The 23,394-nt window shown below is 36.3% G+C and overlaps 1 pseudogene across 1 annotated transcript in view; it reads right to left on the bottom strand.

Annotated features, from left to right (window-relative positions):
• Nucleotides 1–23,394, bottom strand: part of LOC149565292 (uncharacterized) — a 186,181-nt pseudogene that overhangs the window by 79,414 nt on the left and 83,373 nt on the right. The window contains exons 8-12 of the transcript XR_016362030.1: nucleotides 16,166–16,532; nucleotides 15,508–16,046; nucleotides 15,161–15,340; nucleotides 14,920–15,078; nucleotides 11,416–11,490 (exon numbers count right to left, since the gene is read on the bottom strand). The product of XR_016362030.1 is annotated as an uncharacterized LOC149565292 (transcript). The remainder of the gene's footprint in view (nucleotides 1–11,415; nucleotides 11,491–14,919; nucleotides 15,079–15,160; nucleotides 15,341–15,507; nucleotides 16,047–16,165; nucleotides 16,533–23,394) is intronic.

Raw genomic sequence — 23,394 nt, 5'->3', positions numbered from 1 at the left:
GTTCTGAGTACCCACACTATTCTGAGCACCCACATTGTTCTAAGCACTCGCGTTATTCTCAGCACCCGCGTTGTTCTGAGTACCCACATTGTTCTGAGCACCCGCACTATTTTGCACAACCACGATGCTTCAAACAATCACCCTAGTTCCAACAACCATGTTACCTAGTGAAAGATCTTCCTCAAGCAAAGTTGTTTGATTCTCTGCTTGTATATGTTCGTCAGGTGTATCGGGAATGAAAAGTCCACTCCACGCTCGTGCTCCTTTGCACTTCGAGCCGTGCGAGTTGCTTCCCTTCCATTCGGATGCTCTACCCTCGACGTATACAAGTTAAAGAACTCCTCCCTTGTCTCTTCCACCAAATTTAATCGCTATCAAGTCTCTTCTAGCAGTTCCTCAGCACTCCTCAATCTGCTAGGTGAATGCACTCCCTCCCTCTATGCTCCTTCACCTCCTCGGTGTCCATCGGTAATCTATTAAAGATTTTGTCTGCGATCTGCCTATTGTGCTAAAATTGAAACTTCTTGTGCTGTGAGTATTTCATCCTTATCTTTTATCTTATTCCTATCCTTATTAAGCAAATTCAGCATTAATCTTCATAACATTTCCTTCATACCAGGTTCGATTGGCAATGGCGTCAAATATTTACCATACAAGGTAAAAGGATACTTAATGCATGTAGTATAGTAAGATATAACACAGAACAGATACTTTATTTATATACACAATATGCACTCCAATGTTTACAATATGATTATGCTCATTACAATGATCCTGGTGATTACAATAACGATTTTCCAAAGTCCCTTCCGAAAGGTCTACATATACTTTCCCGAAGAGGTGACTCAACCATCATGCACCCGTTCGGATACTATTCTATCCATCGGCTACAATATAGAATTTATCGACAACAACAATGAGATCAGGCCATCTATAAGGATCATCATGAAAAGGAATGAAGTAGAAGAATACAAGAAATATTAGAGGAAAAGACAATAGTATCAATCTCAAGTCACAACCCTTCCCAAGAAAGTTGTTACATCCCATATTTTGCTCAATGTTAAATATTCTATATAGTCTTTGAGACTTCATGCGAACTTGAGTTGATTGGTGAAAATCGGTTATTCGTTATACTTTCATGTGAAATTGAAGTATTGGTTATTCATTATGATTTCATGGGGATAAGAAATATTGGTTAATCGTTATGATGTCATATGAATTGGAAATGTTTAGTTGACACTAGCAATCAATTTCATTAAAATGGTTTGGGAAATATGTTATTACCATGATAAACTTATTTTGCAGGAACATGACGAAGGGAGGGGAAGCATTGCCAAAATAGGAAAGGGCATGAATGGGGCCTAAACCACCTTGGTCAAGGGGAAACTGGACTAGGCAAGCAAGGGTTTACCAAGTGATCACCATGAGCCAACTGATCAATGCACCTAATAAGATAATAAAATAATAAAGCTAAGAAAATATTGTTACCTTTATAATTTGGGATGATCTCAAAGCTTCCTGCTATGACTGACATGTCTTAATATAATGATAGCATGGTACCTAAACATACATAAATACATATATATGTATATATGCACAAATTCAAATATAACGTACATGAAAGTATACGCTTACTTAAAATATGATGTATACACGAGTACGTATATTTAGAATATTACGTACATATACGTATGTGTATATGCATATACAAGTAAAGGTGGATACAAGACGGTATCCTTATATTAACACATTGAGAGCAATTTATAATTCTACCTTTGGGAAATGTTATAATTTATTATTTTGTGCCACCAACCCTTTTAAATATTTTCCAATGACCATATTCTTTTTATATTCTTCATCACACCTTTATAATTTCCAGTGGCCTATTTGATGTTGTTGAATTAGCCATATGTATTATCGTCTCTTTCAATGGCTCTTGAAAGTAACTCATTATGTAGAACCTTTCCTTATCTTGCTTTTAACCAAGCATGCTCTTGAAACTAGAAGACAATCTCTTTATATAAGGTTACATTCATACCAGCAATTACTTTCCATATCAGTGATTACATTTGCATTCACTATTCGCGATTTCATTTTCCATTTTTCAGATTCCATTCATAATGTCGTACTCCCTATTTGTGATAGCATTTCCATATTACATTTGTCCTCTTCTGCGATTTGCACCTACAGTGTTGTAATCCATACTTGAGATTGCATTCCATATTTCATTTGTTCTCTTCTGTGATTGCACGTACATAAGCATAGGCTCATATCTGCGATTGCATACACAAGAGCCTTTGTTCCTCAACTGCAATTTATTTATACTAGCGATTGCTAGAACCTATAAGCAAGGAGCCATACCAGGCATTCCTGTTTTCACTAGCACTTGAGGGTGATAACACCTCAACCAGGTCGTGCATTCTTTCTACATTTCTTTTTCCATTTATGTTATATAATAAGGCTCTAAATCCTAGTTTGGAAATCTAAAAGCAACACTGATAATATACATAGTGCCAAACGAACAAGCTTTGTATTCACTATCTTGTTTACATGAATTTGTTTGTATAAAACATGCATAACGGTCCAAATTATCTGTTGCACTTGTTATGATTATTCTTTTCAGAACTTAATTTAATTTGGAAGGATCTCCAACTCTGTGCAATACTTATACAAGGGTATCTAACATATGCCTCTGAGATAAAAGAAGGCACACTTAGAAGGAAATTGTTATGAAATATCATGAACCTTTTATATAAATGTCTATCATAAGCACAGGCTGGCAGAAAGTACTTGACTATGATAAACAAAGATTGTTCAAGGATATAGACAGCCACACTAAGATTCATCAAGGAAGACAAGCAATTTTTAGATGAAGAATGTGGGTTGATATCAAATGATTGGCGGGTTATACTTGCAAGGTAAAAGAAAGAATTCAAAAACAATCAAACAAGTAATGAACATAAGCAAATATAATTAAACCAAGCCATCTCATGGTGGTCAATAGGTATTAGTCTTGATTTGAGCCAAGGTAGGATTAGTGGCTCATGATTATTGCTATGATCACTAGAGGTCAGGATAGCTTACAGTCAGAAGGATAGGTTGATGAAGGGTATTCACAACCTAGTCGGTTGTGAGTTTACACTCTGCCTTAGGAACGAGAAAGAGAATAAGGAATAGATAGCTAGTCCACCAATCGAGATATGGAAATAATCACCCCATCCTTTCCGAGTTTCCGACGTTGAACCTGCTGCACCAATAGATTACAGAGATGTTGAATATAGAATAGCTGGTTTCGATGTAGGGATGGATAACATCAAGATACTCAGTGGAAGGATAAAGGTGTCCCATGCCCAATCCCAAGTAGGGACGGCCTTCCTCAATTGAGATTGTGTGGGCATACTTAAGGGTCTGTGGTTGGGAGGTTAAGCCCCTGATAATGCTTCTCCTCTCCCCCAGATACTAGGACTGGCGCAAGACAAGGTAAAGATATGCATTCTTAAGCCTTCACAATTATCGGTATATTCTTTTATATGTTATTCAAGTTCAGTTAATTATGAAATTATTATGAGACGGTTGCAAACATTTTCTTCAGCATTAAACAGTTGAACTAAGTAGGAAATGATCTCTCTTTCCATTAAGTAATGGTTAGTTATGATGGCAATTATCTATATTGCATTTGTTGTTTGAATGCTCTTTCAATTCTTAGTTAAGATAATTCAATTAATTCGTTATAAATGTAAATCTCTTCCATATGAACATGTAAAATAGTTGATTTAACTACCTTCTCATGCTCATGAATATGAAAATGTAATTCTGATCAATGATATGATGGTGGTTAAGACTGGGAAAAATGGGATGTTACAAAAGTAGTCAAGTTGAAAGGTTGAGTTAGCCTTCTCTGGAAAAGGGAAGTTGGGAACAAAGTCATGTTCTTTTATTGAGTTGTCCAAGAGTAGACTTCAAAGCATCAACATATTGTCAACCAGACGAGAAGTCAAGACAAGGGTGTATAACACATGATCTAAATGCAAAACATGTGTGTTGAAGGCTGAAACAAAGGAAAGAGTTAAGAATTCCTAAATGGCCGAGTCTATGAAAGAAGCATCGGAACATCTAAATCAAAACCCCCTTGCGAACAAATTTGATGCACTAGGTTTGCATCAGAACAAAATCGTGATAAGCTCTAGTGGTGAAAAGAAAAAGTTGCCCAAATTTACACTATAAGACATGAGACAATCTAGCAAAAAATGGGCAAGATGATAAAACAATTTGGTAATAGTCTTTTCCAATCACCTTACGAAGTGCCGTAATTGATTCGTGCAACAAAAATTGACCAAGCCTTCATAAATACATGGGAGGGACTAAAGAAGGTGTTCTCAGAATTTTATTTTATTTTTTATATTGAAATCATTTACAAATCTTGTGCTCATTCAAGCAACAACATGAGAATTACAAGTTTATTCAAGCTCCTTTCAAGCAACCACACTAGAAACAACATTTGGAAGACCAAGAGTCACAACTTAGAATCCACTTTTTTACAATGAGACAAATGCAACCTATAGAAGACCAAGAGTCTCAACTTAGAATTCCACAAAGATGTCCCTCTTGGGATTTGAACCAAGGTCTCCACAATGAGAACTCATAGCTTCGTGATGATAATGAAAAAACAACAGAAATTACAATATAAAACAATTTATTGTAAGAGCTTATAATCGTAGTGTAGACACCTAAAAACCTTTAGAAAATAAAGTATTTTTATTTTCTGAAAAATTCTTGATGACATCATCATTTCTTAATTAATTATTTATTTAATTAATTTATTTATTTTTATGCCATTAAATCTCTTTATCTTAATTAAAAATATTTAATTAAGGAATCCCTCCCAAAAATGTTTAAATCTTATTTAAACATTATTTCCTTATTTATTAATTATTTAATTAATAAATTGACCAAAAAATCCAAAATAAAAAAAATAAAAAAATTTTGCCGAAAATTTGGCCAATTTCCTTAAGACCACTAACCTCTTCCAAAATCTTCTAAATCCCTTTTAAATTATGATTAAAGGCTAATCCCATCATTTCCTACCCCTAATCCCAACTCAAAATATTTAATTAAGATTAAATATTAATCCTCATGTTTATTAAAAAAGTTTTAATAAATATCTCCTCAACCCAAACCCTTGAAATAAATAAAACTTTATTTATTTCCTAAAAATCTAATTTATCCTCATCCTAAGAAGTTCTAGACTCTTCTAGAAAGTCTTCATCCTCATCTTAGGAAATTCTAGACTATTCTAGAAAGTCTTTATCCTCATCCAAAGTCTAGACTCTTCTAGAAGATGTCTTTAAACCTAATCCTAATCCCTTCCTAACCTTGTCACATTCCCTAAAAATGGGTTAAGACTTACTAACCCAAGCCAAAGTTAACAAATATCTCCTCCTTCACCCACCCTCATTAAATGCCATCCACTTGCCTATCCCTAAGCTAATCCTAAACCATCCTAATCCATCCTCTAATCATTTGCACAAGCCTAAGCAAGCTTAAAACCTTCCTAATCAAGTCCAAGTCGAAATTGCTCTCATCTCCCTCAAAATATCTCAACCATAAAACTTTATGAAGCCCACTAGGCCATAAATGACTCTTCCAAGCCCTTTAATTGCTCTTACAAGCCATTATGAGGGTCTTTATGAAGATTTTATCCCTTGAGCCTCCTTTGTTGACTCATCCTTCCCCTTTCCTCCATCCTCTCACCATGTGACATGTGTCACTCCTTGATTGGCTGTAAGGAAGCACAATCCATGTGCTCTCCTCTCATGTAATCTAAGCCCTCCATGAGCTTTTCCCCATCCTTGCATCTTAGCCCTCAATCCCTCAAGCCTTTTGCCTATAAATTGGATCCTTCCCCTTTGCAAAACAACACAATCCATGAAGTAAAGTCATAATGTCATTTTAAGAAGCCATTTTACATCAAAACCATACACTCACACCCAAATTCCAACTCCATTTGAAGCCCTTTTTGAAGCATAAGCTTGAGCATACATCCTATCTATTTAGACAAAGCCACTCAACAAGAGAGCTTCTCATTGAGAGAGTCCATTAATGGCTCATATTCTCAATTGAGAGTTCATCTTCGTCTATCTTGAAGTTTATGAATTTTGTTTAGTTTGTAGAAGCTTTATTTAAATTTGGTTTCTATTAGCATACTAACATTGCTCATATACACGTAGACTTAAAGAATCGTTGGTGAAATTGGAAATAGAACTGACAATTCCTTATGCTTAAACAAAAAAGACAAATCCTTGGGCCGACATATAGAAATAGAAAGGCTAGTGAAGCGATGGCTAATGTGGAAAATGCTATGCTAAATGAACAATGCCACTCCAATGCAACTACAAGTAGGATAAAAAGTCAATTATAATCCAAGAAAAATAGTATGAGGTAAGTATCTCAACCTATTGTACCAATTAACATAGTGGACTTATTGCGAAGTCGTATGAAGGGAACATGGAATATTGCATGCTATGACCCAATATAAGTCTAGTGATAATAAAGTTCCAATAACCCAACTTTCATTGTTGGGCTACTAGGTGATTGATCCCATTATAATGACATGTAGCACAACAAAGAAGACAATTTAAGTGAATATGGAGATCTCTTGAAGAAATCTCATGAATAAACTTGTTTATGGCAGGTATGGCATGAATGTGCTTTGGAAGACACGTGATAAAGTCTTGACAAGCCAAGCATTCAGCCTCAAACTTTTCCACTGGTGGTTTCACATCAATAAGGTATTAAGATACATTGAGTAGAAATGGGACAAAAAGGTAATTATTTGAAACCAATCATTTTTCGTAAACTTTTTGATAGTTTCGCTGAGGAAAGAAGTGTATGATGTAGTGTTCAATTGAGGTTGGATGGTTAACTTACAACCTCTAACTATGCCTCTTAAATAACATGCATTTATGTCTTAGTTGTAGTGTGTGATATACATCAATAATTTGTGATTTTCCACATACAGTGTCTATATATAGTTTTTTTTTCCCTACAATCGTCAAATAAATTTATTAGCACCTAATCTCTTAGTTACCCGGGTTCACCATTTTGGCCCAGGAACCCTACCTAGGTCCAAACCAGTTCAAAATTAGGGTCTGATTCAACCTGGGTTTGAATTTACCTGGGCTGGTTCAAACCCGCAGCCCAGAATTCGAACTCGGGCGAATTTGGGCTGCCCAATTCGAACCCGTGACGAATTTGGGACAAATTTCGCTGATGGGTGACTTCAAATCATTTTTTTATAACCAATTTTATAATTCTTGAGGTCTAGTTGCCCTAATAAGTGAATGTAAAGAGGTGGGATGTAGATGCAGAGTTGGCGGACTTGGATATTTCTGCTTCTCGGCTTACAATTGAAGACTTTGAAGATTTTGATGCCCATACTATTATTGCTGGTGTTGATCCCATTGGCCTTTGCTCCATTGGTGTTGATGAATATTAAAATTTTATACATTATGATTACTTGACTTGAAGTTGAAACAATGATACTTCAACTTGCTGTTATGATTCATGGATAATGATTTACTTTTAAGTTTTAATGTTTTGAACCTCTAGTGTTGATCTTTATTCATGATGCTATGACTACAATTAACGTGTATAAAGTTTATGCCTATGGTGTTTTTGTTGTTTAAATGATTAACTTAGTTTACATCATATGATTTTATGATACTCTATGCTTCTAGGCCTCATAAATATGTATATATATAATTTTTTATAATTTTACATGTTTTCTGTATGAATGAACCCAAACGAACCCAAAACCCTTTCCAAAATTTTGTTGTAATGGCGAACTGACTCTTCAAATCCGTATTTCGGACCAAAAATTTTAAAATTTTCATCAATCTTTAAAAATATTTTTCTGCATTATATCATATGTTTGGAACAACCTAAATCTAACACTTGTTTCTCATCACCTCTGTTTTCAACTTTGTTGCATGAAAGAAAGTAGTGAAACGTATCTTTATTTTAACCTTTATAGACTATTGTGGTCTCGTGGACCTCATTAAAATCGCATTCATTTATTCATTCATATGCTTTCTATGCATTATTGTTTTTCATAGTTTGTTTTCTCCTTCATCATTTAATCCTTAAATCTATGTTCTCTCTACATGACCAAACCTATTTTAAAGCTAACAATATATTAGTTTCCTTTATACAATAAATCAATCTTTCCATCTTCATAAACCATGGATCTACTTGGTCTTCTTCATCAAGAATTACAACTAACTCTTCATATGCATTCTCATAGTTTGAAAAAGTCGCAGAGAATCAATGAGAAAACAATTTCTCGCAAGTAAGTTAGACTCCACACATTTTGAGGGCTTTTACTTGCCTAAAATGCTCACCGAGTTTGACAAAAACTCAGATTTGGAGCTTTTACAAAAACTTCACAAGGTATGTGAGAACTTCTCAGCTACATCTATATAATGCATATCAACGTCAAAACAAAAGGCTTATTTGGTTGTTGTGACTTCTTGTTTTCTGCTCACACCACAAAGCACCCTTCCAAGGTATTGCAAGGTCATTTGCAAGGATCATACCCAAGCTTGAGGTAGGAGACCTCATTGTGTCTGAATTGGACATTTACTAGAATGCAAGGGGCAAGCTATTCTTTTCAAACTTGGCCAGGACAAGAATTCTAGAGTCTTTCACATGCATGATAAGTCGACAAAAATTAAGATATGTTTTCACCTGGCTGTGTTGATGTTCTATTTACTTATAGTTTTAGAAAAGACAATTTGCTATTATAATTTTGCTTTAGACTATCAGGCTACCAACCATCAGCATTCCACATGAGAATGTCCTTTCGTACCCAATTTGCACTTAGATATATCTAGACTCGGCTTCTTTCTTTTGTTTACTGATTTAGTGATCATTATATGCATCTCCTCACTGAATTTTTGGAAAATAAAAACAATTAGAATTCAATTTAAGCAATTTTTTAGATTGTTGAGATTTTTGCCGAGTATTTGCCAATTTTTTGCGGAGTTTTTTCTTGTGCCTTGGCAAGAAGTCAACAAGTCCAAGTATTTCAGCTATGTGCATTCAACTGTTTACTGCCTTGAAATAAAACTAGTACCAGCACCTTGATTACTCTTGATCTTTATCTATGATTCAAGTGGTTTATATATTCTGTCAATCATGAGAAAGTTATAATCCAAATATTTTTTCAACCCTCAAATTATTCAAATCCTTGCACTACTTTAAAGCAATAAGCATATCAATCCACTTGGCTGTAGGAAATCTCAGAATCTTCATCACAACCACATCGTCATTCACTGTCTACTCATATTTATTATTTTCTCATCTTATTCACTATATTTGTTATAACACAATAATCTGCAATGTAGTAATTATCTTTCATTCATAGAATCTGTACTTTTGCAGCCATTATATGGATATACACCTTGATATGGGGGTTCTAACCATGGTTCCATTGATACCTTGCAACCACAATTCTTGGATAAATAAATGGATCTCTAGCACTTTGAATCTACTGAAAAACTTGAATATCAATATTCTCTTCGTATTTATGCTATGATATATTTTTTCTATTCAGTGCTATTCCAAACTCGAGGTTCAACATATCCACTTCCATACTCATTTCAATATAGATACCCTTTCCAGCTGATATGCCCAATACTCAAAATTCTCTGGCACTGTACCATTTTTGCCTGATATTATAGCAACCAACACAGAGTAAACACCCTTTCCAGCTGATATGTCCAATACTCAAAATTCTCTGGCACTGTACCATTTTTGCCTGATATTATAGCAACCAACACAGAGTAAACATTCTTTCTCAAAGTATCAAAATATTTAACTACATTGAAGGAGCTTCAGATATGAACTTTTCCAACATAACTCTGACCTATACGAGTAAACATGAAGATAAACTTGGTCCTAATACCACTTAATAGAAACATACAGAATGAGGCAGGACAGCAACCTCAAAAAAGAAATTCATTGACAGGATCTAAAATATTTCAAAAATGTTGAAACAATTTGCTATATGGCACATGCCATTACAAACAGATTGCAACTTTTAACTTTATAAAAACTAGCTGGCCTTTCATGGGGCACTCACAAAGATGCTATATTGCAGACTTTTCATTAAAGATTTCAATTCCCCTCGATTTTTACATTACCATTCCGCCACAATCCCCCTATCAGTCTCTCATCGTCCCTAAATTTACGCCCTTGGTCCCCTGGTCCCACAAACTCATCCCCACATTCCTCCACCCCCTGTCCCCACACTAAGAAACTCTATGGAACCATGTATTCAATCAAGCAAAGCGAAAAAACAACTGCAAAATTCAATTCCTACTTTGATTAAACATCATAATAAACTTTCTTTCACAAATAAATGTCTCTATTGTTTGTTTTCTTTTATTTGCTTATTGCTTTGTCTTAACAATGATCAAAACATTCTGTTTATAACAATAAAGGAAGATAATCCTTTCTCTAAAACCCATTTATTTAACCTTCAATTTTTATTCCTTTCTATCACTAACTTTTATCTGCTGCTCCTTTTAAGCCTACTTGAAAATTTGAAATCAATTTCTCCTACAAAAGCTATAGAGAAAGTGGGAAAGAAATGGATTTTAACAGAATACTAATCTAAACAACTACTACAATGAAGCAACCTAAATAGACTATTCTCACTTGCCAAAATAGACACAGCTAAAACTATGAGTATGATGCATGAACACTATCTGAGATCTAAATCACTCCTCATCCTCCACTGGCTGGATTTTCTACAGAACTTTGAAATGCCAAGCACCATAAATCTAACAAACTTGCCAACTGATCTGATGACAACAATATGATATATTCTATGGATTAATCATTTAAATGATTGAAAAATGAAATTAGAACTTTTGTTAACACTTACAGCAAAAATTACTTTAAAACCTCCCAATTACAATGGTTTCGTTTACCAAAAAAAGAAATATACAAGGCTGCATTATGCCAAAATCAATAAATATTGCCAATATAAATGAGGATGAAATTCATTAGTATTAAAGTGCTTTAATTTGTATCATATCAAAAGTATAATGCAACAAAGATATTTGAAGGGAAATTTCCCAGATCTTTTCATGCCTGAAAAGGATCATGTAGCAGTACGTCTTCTTCCTAATATAGAAATACCTTATTTGCTCCTAGATCACACACAACTTTAGTTTTTAAAATTATTAGTGTATAGTATATACATCTACAAATAGGGTCTTCCTACATTTGCAGAATAGATGTAGCATACAATTATTTCCAACCTTAAAAACTAAGCTTTTTGTCATGAATAAATTTCTTATGCAAGATTAAATCTTATATCCAATCTCAAATTCTATTTACCAAGCCTACCTTCAGTATAGGAACTGTAAAATCTGGATGCTGATGTCGTGCAAGTATCTCAAGCTCTAATGAAATAGAACACACCTGTAAGATTCAAATGACAATATATGAGCATAAGTTTGTGTCTAGAAAGGTTGTATTCTGACAAATATCAGCTAAAGGTGAGGATTCCATCCACAATTGCTCAAAACACTATACTTGTAATAAGCCAAGTCACAGGATTCGCCGAATTTCATCAAGTTCGAATTTCAGTGAATTTTTACCCTTTCCGAACTTCTTCCAAATTTTATGATATTTAATATAATATTATTATTTTAATATTAAAATAAAATTGAATTATTTGGTTTAGTTATTTAGCAATGCCAAACTGTTTTGACAGTTTTGTGGATATATTATTATAATTAAAAATAAATAAATTTATATAAGTAAAAATTTAATGTTGTTTTTTCCGAAATTTTACCCTTGCCGAATTTCATCCAAATTTTATGCTCGACAAACTCAAATTCAAATTCGAACCTTGTGACTTAGGTAATAAGCACTACAACAGCAAGTACCTATACAATGTAGAATTAAAAAAATCAATACAAAGCTCATGTGCGTAATTTGATTCCATGCTATGCAGACATGACAACCTTTTAGTATTTTACTGAAAGATGTTGCCAATTGGGTGTATTATTGAGCTACATTAAATAATTTCACTAAGGTTGCCATTTTAATTAAAATATTTTATCACACACCTCAGTGTTCTAGCTCATTGGAAAGAGAACAAAAAGTTTTCAATTTCGAAAGGCTTTAGACACTCAAAAGTGACTTCAAGTGCGGAAAGTGATTACAAAGTAAATTACATCACCTTTTAGAGTTACAAGGCTTAATAAATTGACAAAGTGATTTTCCAAGGGAGTCTTCCGAAAGTTCCCTATAAAGCATATAAGATGGGGGAATGAGAGCTCATTTGGTTGTTAATTTATTATTTTCTAATCTCTTTGAGAATATCCTAAGTGGTTATGGAGATTTGGACCGGGTCCATCTGAATCTTCCTGAGGGAAAAAACTTTCTTGAAGAAGACTAGCTATTGTGGTGAAAGATCTACTATAGCCAGAATTTGTTGGAGATATCTGAGGTTATCCACAGCGTTTTCAGATTTGGTATTTCTCTGTGTGGTATCTTATAGAGTCTGGATTACAGGAGATTTTAGCGCTAGAGTTTGGAGGGTTCAATGGGGATTTGATGCAAGAATCACCTTCCTTTGATGGTTGTACAATTTCAGTGAGAGGCCGTACCTGCAAGAGGGACATAGGGTTTTAATAAGGTGCATCTAACTCTATTTGAGAAGGGTTTCCTGTTCATTTGGGTTCACCCAGCATAGAACAGCTCAAAGGAACCTTACTCGTGACAAAAAGATCAAAATTTGAAGTTTGGCATCCAGAGTAAGGGTTTCCTGTTGCTGGTTATAATTGCAAAATAAATATTACATACTCCAAATTTCATGGGTATGTTTGAAATATAGATGGACTACTAGCAAAGTACTCTCCGAGTTACAAAAACTAACTGAGTTTTCTACCTTGGCAAGTTTTTGTGACTTTTACCGGCACGAAAAACTTGCAAAATTTTTGGCAAGAACTTGTCAAATACTCGCCGAGTTTTTGTTAAAAACTCGGTCATTGTTCTATAACAGCAGCTAAAGGCAAAAAACGGCCCAAATCAGTTTCATTTCTCATTTCTTCACTTGTATTTTGCGGAGAGGGGAGAAGTCTTCCAAACACTTGCAAACTGATTTCAATCGATTTGAAGCAGACTTGAGGCGGGTTTGAAGCACATTTGTAGTGGGTTTGGAGTGGAGCTTTTGAAGAGGATGACATAAATGATTTGAAGAGGCAGGCTATGGAGGAAGGCATGGATTTGGTTTCACTTTGGATGATATTTAGTTGAACGAGTAGTCACTGCTAGTGCCAGGAGAAGCTAGAGGCAAAGCTATATCTAGGATTCAGGACAAGCCACAAACTGAGTTACACATACCAAGCAAGAAGGTAATCATGGCTAGCGCAGACTTATAGGATTAGACCCTCTAGTTATACCTCTCCCTTAGTTTTTATTAGAACTAAGAAAAGGAAGATGCAACTGAAATGATGTATTTACTTTTAGTTTTACATAATGATAAAGTACTTACTATTTTGCTTCCAGCCATGAGTCTTCCTCAAGACAATGCAATTTTGTACCCTCTTTGTATTTAAGCTTGTGTTCTCATTTATTGACTCGTTGGATGTATCTTCGCATTGGGTTTTGCAAAAAAATGCATATCTAATTAAATTTAAGCAATTTTTTAAGTTGCCGAGTTTTTGCTGATAACTGGTCATGCTTTCCCGAATTTATTTTTCAGACCTTGGCAAGTTTTTGGCTATGGTCAGTTTTCCGGTTATGGTTTGAAATGTCCTGTTGGTGGTTATCATTGGAAAATAAATATTACATACTCCAGATTTAATGGGTATGTTTGAAATGGCATTGTAATGTGTTGATTTGGGTAGTGTTTATTTTTATACAACATTGTGAAATTAGTTCTGAAAATACTTGCAAGTTGTGGGTGATTCTGGCGTAGTGTATTTAATATATTTTTATTCTTTTAATTGCTGCAAATGAGTTATTATTAAAATAATTCCTGTATATCCATCAATCTCCAAACAAATAAAAACCAGTAAACAAAACAAAAAGTAAACAAGTATTCATATTGAAATCTGTTATCACTTCAACTATGATGGTTCAAACTTGCGATTAAGGACTGTAAGAAACAACTAATGGTAAGATACACTTGACTCTTGGCTACTAACAACTTGTGGGAGACTATTTGTAATTGTTCTTCTAAGGCAAACGGTTAACTAGTTTACCTAGTTTTTGGATTGTAATTTCTTTAGCTGCAATATTTTCTGCTGCTACAGATGCCTCTCCTTATTCAACTGTTACTAGAATTTCATTATCATTCTTAAAGAACTTTCAAAAGGGGACTTGTTCTCCACCACATGAAATATATCAAAGCCAAAATGCCATCCTGAATAATGTTAGTGAATGTTTTGATAGTTCTAGTGTAGGTTGTTAATCCTAAGCCACATGAAATAATATTAATCTAAGGAAAGCAGCAAAAACTAATTCATATCCCAAAAGTTCTAGAGATTGATAACATCACTGGCATTTGCACCAAAAATGTTGAGTGCTACCAGTTCCCTCTAAACCTACTACAACTCACACTCGCATACATTTTAGGTATTTTCTACTGACAACATTTCAATATCATATATGTTCCGTATTTCAAGATTTTCTGCATGTCACAAGCATGTTTTAATTCTTTAGCTTGACAAGTCATGGTCTAGTCGAAGGCATATCACAGTATGCAAAACAAAATCATATTCCTCATCTTAAGATGCATTTTTGTAGATCAACAACAACATTGCAAGTTGAAGGTATATGTATTCTGTTTAAACAACAAACCAATTAATCATAATTGCATTAAAGGCAGTATCGCACTGGCTCCTCTAGTAATTGCAAGATATCCTGAACAGCACCAATAGAGGAAAGTATAGCAGCAAGTATGTTCGGTGCATGAGGATTGAGTGTCAAGTGGCGTAGTTGATGACATAACGAATTAATTATATAATCCAAATTTGCCACCACCATATCCTTTACCTGTTGGCAAAACAAAATGAATCAACACAATTCAATTAAGAGGAAATAAAATAGGGTCAATTCCAAAAGATCCAAAACCCACTGATGAATAACCAGCAAATGTGGAAAGCACTCTGAGTGCAACATCTGCTGCACTCCGTATTTGGTAATTTGAACAGACAAGCTTCTCCAACAACAAGCAAAGGGACGAATACAAGAACCCACTGGTTTCAAAAGATTTCCCAAGTGATATTCCAAATACACCAAACCCCTCTAATATAACCTGTACAGTGAAAATAAAGTGTATAACATTGGAGAAACTAAGATGAAGTGATACAGAAGTGCTTTTGACTTTTTCATACACATAAAAACGATTCTAATCTACACAAGCAATGTGGTCCCAAAGCTACAGAGAGAACAAAACTTCCATAAATATGTACACTAATGTACCTGTTGCAGCATTGCAGTATCCTGGAGAAAATGCCAAGGCAATTGCTGATTGCCTAAATTTTGTAACATACCAGGTGACGATAAATCAATAGGAAGATCCCAAATTTCAGAAGACATGTACTCATCCAATACACTACAAACACACTCAATAAGATGCTGACATAAATCTGTTCCTGCATTCAATTCCCACTTTGTTTGAGAACATAAAATACTCTCTTTTACATAGTCATTCAGACCACACTTATCACTGTCTGAAACTCCTGTCATTATCCCTGTGCTCTTTACTTGTAATATGCTTGTACTTTTGAACAAACTTGTGTATGTGTATGTAGCCCTACCTGATGCACCATAAATAATCTCATTTAAAACACATACTGAAGTAGCTGCATCACGTAGAACACGGCCTGAACCATGACTGCTATACCAAGTCTGTGAATCTTCTTCTCTGTAGTCTCTTAAGTGCGTCTCTGAGATATTGTGACGAAGAGACTCTAGTGGTGTCTCTATTAGATTTGATAAGGAAATTGCATCTGGACAACCTAGATTTTTGGAATATAGATAAAATTCAGAAAGAAATATAATTACAAAATTGTAATGAACAATGATCATTAACACTTTATTCAACTGAAAAGTAGAAGTATTAACACAAGTGCTATACCAGTCACAGCAGATAGGCCTGCAAGCCTTATAATCGCTGCAATCAATTGATAAAGTTTGTGACCACCAACATGGATAAACCAAGGAGGCATTCGGGGTAGCTGTTCATCTATTGGTGAATTTTCAAAGTATCTAATCAACTCTAACTCCTCTGATTGCAAAGCGTGAGAGTCCAACTTCTTGCTTGAAGCTCGCGATAAAGAAACACCATTTTTCTCTGTAGTAATATCCGAGTTCAGCTCTGAAATCACATGTAGATGCCCTGATGACTGTGTCTTATGATGTACCAATTCTTCAATTGGACCAATAAATGCTGAAGAGTGGCTCAGGAATTGCCTAATTACGTCAAAAAAGCGACCTATTACACCCTGCATGAGCTTATTTAAACATTACAAACCCATGGGTATAAAGGAAAATGAACAACACATCACAAATAAGAAAAGTATCCCATTATTCAATGAACCATTCATGGCAAGTAGAGAATCAACTAGAAACACCAGAATTGACCTAAACTTGGCTTGTTCTTGGTCTACAAAGTTGCGATTGAGAAGATGGACTGAGAAAACCATAGAAACATAATTCATCAAGCAGAAATACGCCAATACAAGGGAAGAAAGGCAGTGCAAATGGAGCCATTCCATAGAGGGCATGTGGGGATTTGAGCAAATGGATTAATGCAAGGACAGGTAAACAAAGATACAAACATTTTGACATTGAAGATCATACTTTTAGTTGTAGAGCTTTTAATTTATCAACCTATCACTAAAACAAAATATCATCCCCAAAGCAGTACAGATTACAATCACCAATGGATACCAATCGAGAAAAATCCCCATTACAAACTTGCTAGGTACAAACACAATAAAGATGTAGTAATTACATTATAAGGACTAAAAATCTAAGAGCATACTTACTGGTGAGAATGAACAGATAGAGTGACATGTTATATAAATCAAGGGACACATGCTCAAGAAAAAGCCCCATTACAAACCTACTAGGTACAGACACAATAAATTAATAGTATTTAGTATTTACATTATAAGGACTAGAAAACTAATAGAAAACTGGTGAAAATGAACAGATAGAGTGACATGCTATATAAATCAAGGGACACATTTCCCATCAAGGTGAAATTTGGATCTCTTAATACGATTAATAACTAGTTGTGATTACATACATCTATAACAATTTCAACAGCCTAGGACATATAATACTATACCAAATAAATTGTTATGCATTTACTAATTGGTAGATATAACTTCATGTGACCGCCCCCACTACAAATAGGTCTGGGTGCTAGTCCTGGTTCAAGTGCACTGGAAGTTCTCCTAGGGTCTATATATGTGAACACAAACCCGCTTCCAAAAAATGCATTGAGAAAAGAAAAACAGTTTTTTTCAGCATAGTTAAGCTTTGTAACTTCCAAATACATGGTTTCAATATTTACCAAGTACATTTGAGTTCATAAGGTCGTCAAGTGACTCGCACTTGAACACATATGAACATAAAACCCACACTGTAATGTTCCTGTCATAAAATAAATTATTAATTAAACTTTTGTCAATGGGCCAATTGATTTAGTATATCTTGGACCCATTTTTGTTTTAGTTTCCATAGGTAAGTGTAGCCGTCGGCTATCTTTATACACCCTCAGAAAGGTTTCGCCGACAGGTATTTAAACATGGCTTCTAGGTAGTCGGTGGTATGAGATTTGGATTATTTCTTGGTACTGCAAATTCCCATTGGGATTCTCTGTTGTTCACTATTTCAGAAGTGAAAGATCTTCCCTACTTGGCTCACACGGTTTGGTGGGATTCAACCCTCACCCTATTCCGTTGCATGTAATACTTCTCTCAAATCCAGCAAATCGGAGCACCATCTTGTAGCAAATATAAATTGAAGGATTATATGTATTCAAATCTTCATTCTTGTTTGGATTTCTTTCATGAATTCGGATCTATAAGTTTTTGGTTGTAGGACTTAGCATTCCCCTTCGATCCGCACACCATCCGTTACCGTGGCTTAGCACAACTCACCATACATCTGCCCACCACCACACTACACGGCCATTTGGGCCTACCGTACGGCCATCCATCCCTGTTGTCTCCATCGTACAGCAAACATTCTATTTCACCACAGTATAGGCTATCTCAACAACCATACGGCCCACTCCATCGACCGTACGACCTTATTGTGTGCCTATTGTTTGACATTGTACGGCCTGTACCACCCTACCATACAGCCTAGTGCCTCATCACTGCACAATCTTACCATTCTTTTGCCCCACAGACACGTTTTCACCTCTGGGATCATCAGACTCATTTTCTAAAGTGATTACTAGATAGGAACATTACAGTGGTATAAGAGCTTCAATCCTACCAGCTTGTGGACAGTGAATGAGAATTTATAGCCAGAAGAGAAGATGTCATTCAGTTGATAGAATGGTAGCAGAACCAGAACCCATGGCTGCCGAACTTGCAACACTACTAAAAGAACTTGCAAGGAATCAAACACCGATCAATGATACTCAACGACTCATGGAAGAACCTCTCAAGAAATCGGCAAACAATAAAATATACAGTGAATGAAATAGTCATAGAGCGGATTTTATGTCGAGAAAAGAAAACCCTCATCCAACATGCTCACGACCTTCCATGTCGTCTTTTCCCCCACGGACAGAGGCACCACATGGATGGAAGCAACCAACTTGTGTGGAAGTTCAAGAACAGTTGAGAGTAGACTAGAAGAATGCAAATTTTGATTAAGATATATCTTACAAAGACTATGCATATCTAAGAATGAGATATTCGAGACGTGGAAACCGAGGATATTTTAACGATGATCTCAGAAGGAAGTTGAGCAAAGTAAATTTGTCTCCATTTGACGGATCTGGATCCATATCTGCACAAGTGTGGGTAATGACGGGCAATACTTACTTCCAGCTTAATCCTATCCCAGAAGAAGCAATTAAATTTGCGGCATTACACTTGGAGGGAGTAGTGCATGAATGGTGGCATCACGACATCATCACATTGGGGCATGACCAAATTAATACCTATGTGGAATTCACTCAGAGATGGATAGATCGATTTGATGGTAAAGATCCGGAACTTAATTTCAAACAATTGGCACAATTGTAGCAAACTACATCGGTTGATCAGTACATTATGGAATTCCAAAAACTCTTTGTTTTGGTCACGGACATTTCCGAAAGAAGACAGATAGTGCTCTTCATGGACGGACTAACAGAACCATTGAAGGGTTGGGTAAAAGCGTTCAATCCTACTACCCTGTCGAAGGCCATTAAGAAGGCTCAAAGTATGGCATCTTCATCAATATCATCCTCTTGAGGATACTCACATTCCAAACCATCGGTGTTTCCCAGAGACAAAGATAATAAACCTCCGCCGAGGAAGCCATCATTAGACGAAGCTACCAGATAGGAGCTCCGAAGGAAGAAAGTATGTTTCAACTGCAAAGGACCATGGCAACCTAGGTACGGATGCCTTGGAAAAGGAAAAATTCACTACAATGAAGTCATGTTTGATGATGAAGACAAACAGGGAGATCTACCCTCCGAAGACAACCATCCCCATGAGGACACCAAAATGGTTAGTCTGAACCGTACAAAGAGATTTGCAGCATTAGTACAGTACGGAGGAACTATCACCTTAGCTGGGAACCCAAGGTGTACGGTTTTTCGTGTTCGGGGAACCCTTCAAGGACAAAGAGTCATGATGATGCTCGATAGCGGAGCCACTCTAAACTTCATAAACTCATCTATGGTGAAACAAACAAGTCTACCTACTAAGACACATAGGACTCCAGGTCAAGGACGTCGGAGGGACCCTTCTACCCTATCAAACCTTGTTCCCCAACTAAGTATCACCATGGCTAACCACACGGTGACAGAGGATTTCTTCATAGTGGACCTAGATGATATGGAGGTTATTCTAGGCATACAGTGGATGGAGACACTTGATGAACACACTCAGAGCTTCAAACGAATGGACTTCACTTTTGTTGTCGATGGGAAGAAGGTTGTTCTCCACGGAATGGCCAATGAGGGACCGAAGGAAGTTCAACACATCCGATGGAAGCAATCTTTCAGCATGATGACCTTGCTTGGGCTCCACACTATTTTGTCTCAGCAGAACCCATGAAAGGACAATGGACACCTCCCCAGGATGGCAATCTTCAAAATATCTTGAATGCTCATGATGAAGTTTTTATGGACATTCCTCCAAGCATACCTCCTCATTATGGGATTCAACATACTATCGAGCTAGAAACAGGCGCCAAGCCAATCATAACCACACCCTACTGCCATCCCAAGAAACTCAAATATGAGATTGAAAAGACGATTCAGGAACTACTTGAGAAAGGATGGATCTGTCCCATTTCTAGCCCTTTTGCATCATCAATGGTATTGCTCAAAAAGGACGAGACGATTCGCATGTGTGTGGACTATCAGGCATTAAACAAAAACACAATAAAAAATAGATATCCTATTCCCAGGATCAATGAGTTGTTGGATGAATTACATGGTGTGGTTTATTTTTCAAAAATAGATCTTTGTTTCAGATACCATCAGATCTACATGAGGAAAGAAGATGTGGAAAACACGGCCTTTTGTTGTCACTACGAACATTATGAGTTCCTGGTCATGCCCCTTAGATTAATGAATGTGCTCGCAAGATTCCAGTCATGCATGAATCACATGTTCAACAAACAATTGTGTAAGTACTTACTGGTATTCTTTGATGATATCCTTATTTATAGCAAGACATGGGAAGAGCACCTGAAGCATCTGGATGAAGTCCTAAGGATCATGAAAGATCAGCCTTTTTTTGCCAAGAGATCCAAGTGCAAATTCAGTCTAACAAAAATATTGTACCTAGGGCACATTGTCAATAAATATGGAGTACAGGTTCATCAGGAGAAGATTCAAGCTATCCTTGATTGGTCTCCCCCAAAATCATTCTCTGAGTTGCGAGGGCTATATAGATTGTGTAGTTATTACCAAAGATTTGTAAAAGGATTTTCTCAGCTCAGCGGTCCATTCACAGATCTGACAAGAAATGGCTTCTTCCAATGGAATGAAAAGGCACAATGCACTTTTGATAAGTTGAAAGAAGTAATAAGCACTTGTCCAGTACTCACCTTACCTGACTTCACTCAACCATTCATTTTGGAGTGTGACACATCTGGAAAAGGCATTGGCATGGTACTGATGCAAGATCGACACCCCATTGCCTACGAGAGTTGGAAACTTACACAAGTTGAGTGTCTATATTCCATTTATGATAGAGGTGTTAGCCATCATTCATGCACTAACCAATTTCCAACAGTATCTGGTGTGTGCAAAGTTTGTTGTCCATACTGATCATAATAGTTTAAGATATTTTCTAATGCAATGGGACTTGAACAAAAGGCAACAAAAATGGGTAAGTAAGGTTCAAGCTTTTAATTTTGACATTGAACATGTAAAGAAAAAGAAAAATGTGGTTGCAAATGCTTTATCCAGGAAACCTGCTATCTGCTTACTGACTCAAATTTCAACGGACTCGAAAGCACATTTGTTGGTGGAATATTCCAAAAACACATTTACTTGTGAGTTAATGGATGGCAACACGGGATGATCAATACAAAGTGGTGAATGACATCATTTATTATTAGGATTGGATATACTTAGTGCCTGAATCCAAACTGAAGAAGAAAATCTTGAAGGAGGTACATGATTCACCTTTGGCTAGGCACCCAGGCTTCCTCAAAACTTACAGACAACTCATGCAAAGGTTTTCATGATAAGGTCTTAAAGGAGACATATTGCATTATGTAGGAGAGTGTGCGATATAAACAAATCCGAACATACTCTACCCGTCAGGTTATTGCAACCTCTGCCTATACCAGAACAGAAGTGGGAAAGTATCTCGATGGACTTCATTAAAGGACTCCCTAAAGTGAATGAGAGGGATTGTATCTTCGTGGTGGTTGATAGACTGATACAGTATGCACATTTCTTCGCCATCCCCTCAGATTTTTAGGCCGCACAGGTAGCTGATCTATTTTCCAAAGAAGTCTTCCATCTACAATGGTTACCTCGAAATATTGTTAGTGATCGGGATGGACAATTTATCAATATCTTCTAGACAATACTGTTTCGGTTGGCAAAACCAAAATTGTCACCAAGTACTAGTTACCACCCTCAAAGAAACAGATGGATGGAGATTGTGAACAAGTGGTTAGAACACTACCTTTGGAACTACGTTTTGACACAACGGGCGTAGGTCAAATGGATGCACCTCGAGGAATATTGTTACAATACCAACTACCACATGTCCATCAGAATGGCACCTTTCAAAGCACTATATAAGTATGAATCCCTTTCATTCATCGACATTGTACCAGGTGACAGTCATGCACCACGGGCGAGGGATTGGCTGCAAGAGGGGCAAGACATCCTGAGATGGCTGAAGGAAAACTTATAAAAGGGCACAAAATCAACAAAAGATGTAGGCTGATAGACACCGCATTGAGAGAAGTTTCAAGGTGGGAGATTTGGTCTATCTCAAGCTTCAACCATTCAAGTAATCCTCATTGAAGGTAACAGGGAAAGAAAAAATAGAAACCACGATTTTATGGCCCTTATCATGTTTTTCACCGCATCGATGAAGTTGCTTATGAGTTGGAACTTCCAAAAGGGAGCCCCATTCATAACATTTTTCATGTCTCCTGCCTTAAGAAAGCTGTGGCAAAAAACATCAAGGTAGTTGCAGACCTTCCACCGCTCATTGAAGGGCAGCTCATATTGGAACTAGCCGAGATCATTGAAGTTCACGAGAAGACCCTACGGGGGTGAAGGAATATTTGGTACATTGTAGACACTTGTCGTTGGATGAAGCAACGTGGTAAGGTGACCACATTTTAGAGCATCTCACACTGTGTTTGCTCGAGGATAAGCAAAATTTGGGACGGAGGGACTATGATGTACCTATCATAAAATAAATTATTAATTAAACTTCTGTCAATGGGCCGACTGATTTTGTATATCTCGAACCCATTTTTGTTTTAGTTTCCATAGGTAAGTATAGGCACTGGCTATCTTTGTACACCCTCGGAAAGGTTTCCCCGACGGGTATTTAAGCATGGCTTGTAGGTAGTCGTTGGTATGCGATTTGGATTTCTTCTTGGTACTACGAATTCTTGTTGGGGTTCTTTGTTGTTCAC

The sequence above is a fragment of the Cupressus sempervirens genome, chromosome 3, assembly GCF_028749045.1.
Source record: "Cupressus sempervirens isolate cs-2001-9-10 chromosome 3, ASM2874904v1, whole genome shotgun sequence".
NCBI lineage: Eukaryota > Viridiplantae > Streptophyta > Pinopsida > Cupressales > Cupressaceae > Cupressus > Cupressus sempervirens.
This window is presented reverse-complemented; position numbering and strand designations above follow the sequence as displayed.